Source organism: Nannobrachium achirus, assembly GCF_963921795.1.
Source record: "Nannobrachium achirus genome assembly, chromosome: 4".
Taxonomy (NCBI): domain Eukaryota; kingdom Metazoa; phylum Chordata; class Actinopteri; order Myctophiformes; family Myctophidae; genus Nannobrachium; species Nannobrachium achirus.
Genome location: NC_137813.1, coordinates 14,317,898 through 14,319,264, shown reverse-complemented (window position 1 = coordinate 14,319,264; position 1,367 = coordinate 14,317,898).

Genomic DNA, 1,367 nt, shown 5'->3' with positions numbered 1-1,367 from the left:
GGATTTGCTAGAACTAAATCTAACGCAGAATGATTTTGAATTTAACAACAAGTATTATCTCCAGATAAAGGGCACAGCTATGAGCAAAAGATTTGCCCCCAGTTTTGCCAACATTTAAATGAGCCTTTGGGAACACACGGCTCTACTTAAATGCAGGCAACAACCAACACACTATTATAGATTCCTGGATGACATTTTCGGGATTTGGCCTCATAGTGAAGAGGACTTCAAAGAGTTTATCAACACTTTGAACACACACCACAGGTCAATCACAATCAAGTACGTACTGAGTGCAGAGAAAATAGATTTCTTGGACGTAACAGTGTTCAAGGGACCAGATTTTGGAACTAGCCAAAAGCTGGATCTGAAGGTTTTCTTTAAGCCCACAGACACACATGCACTCTTACACAAGACATCCTTTCATCCGGCTCATTGTTACACAGGAATAGTAAAGTCACAACTCCTAAGATTTAAGAGGATCTGTACTCAGGTCAGTGACTTTAAAATAGCCTGTAAAACACTTTTTAGCGCATTGAGACACAGGGGATACTCACGAACATTTCTGAGAAAAGCGTATGATACCTTCCAACAGATAAGAGAGAGGGACGAAAGGCCAAAAATTGCCCTCGTAACAACCTTTTCCACACAGAGTAGAATAGCAAACACCAGATTGAAAAGAAATTTCGAGAACAGAGCAGAGGGCCTACTGGAGGGCTTCACGGTTATATCTGCCTTCAGGAAGAACAAAAATCTCAAGGATTATTTGGTTAAAAGCAGACTGGCGGAATCAAACAGACCACCACGCATACCAACATACTTTCAACCCAAAAGGCTGGTGAAAAGTAAAACTACAAAAATAGTTTATGAAATAAAACAAAACATACACCAGAACACAACCAACTCGGTCTACCTGATCACATGCAGCAAATGCAATCTACAATATGTAGGAGAGACAGGTAACACGATCGCAGATAGAATTAACCAACACAAGTACAATATTAATAATGACAAACAAAACACATTAGTGATTGTACGACACTTTAGGACACACGGGATAGAAGCCCTTTCTGTGACCGGGCTAGAACATAACCCCCACTGGACGGGCCAAAGGAGATTCCGAGAGAGACGATGGATAGACAAATTAGACACAATGTTCCCAGCGGGACTGAACATGAAGGGGAGACTAATAGGCTGTATTGCGTTTTGAGAAAAAGTGCTTAGAAAATGGATTTCGTTCCCACGCCTGGGCACTACTCATTCAATGCATTTTTGCATAGACAATACCATTGTGGACTTTGGGTTAAAAGTTCTCCGCACCAAACTTGCACGACTGTTGTCACCAGCCAGAATTGTATATACAAGTGAAT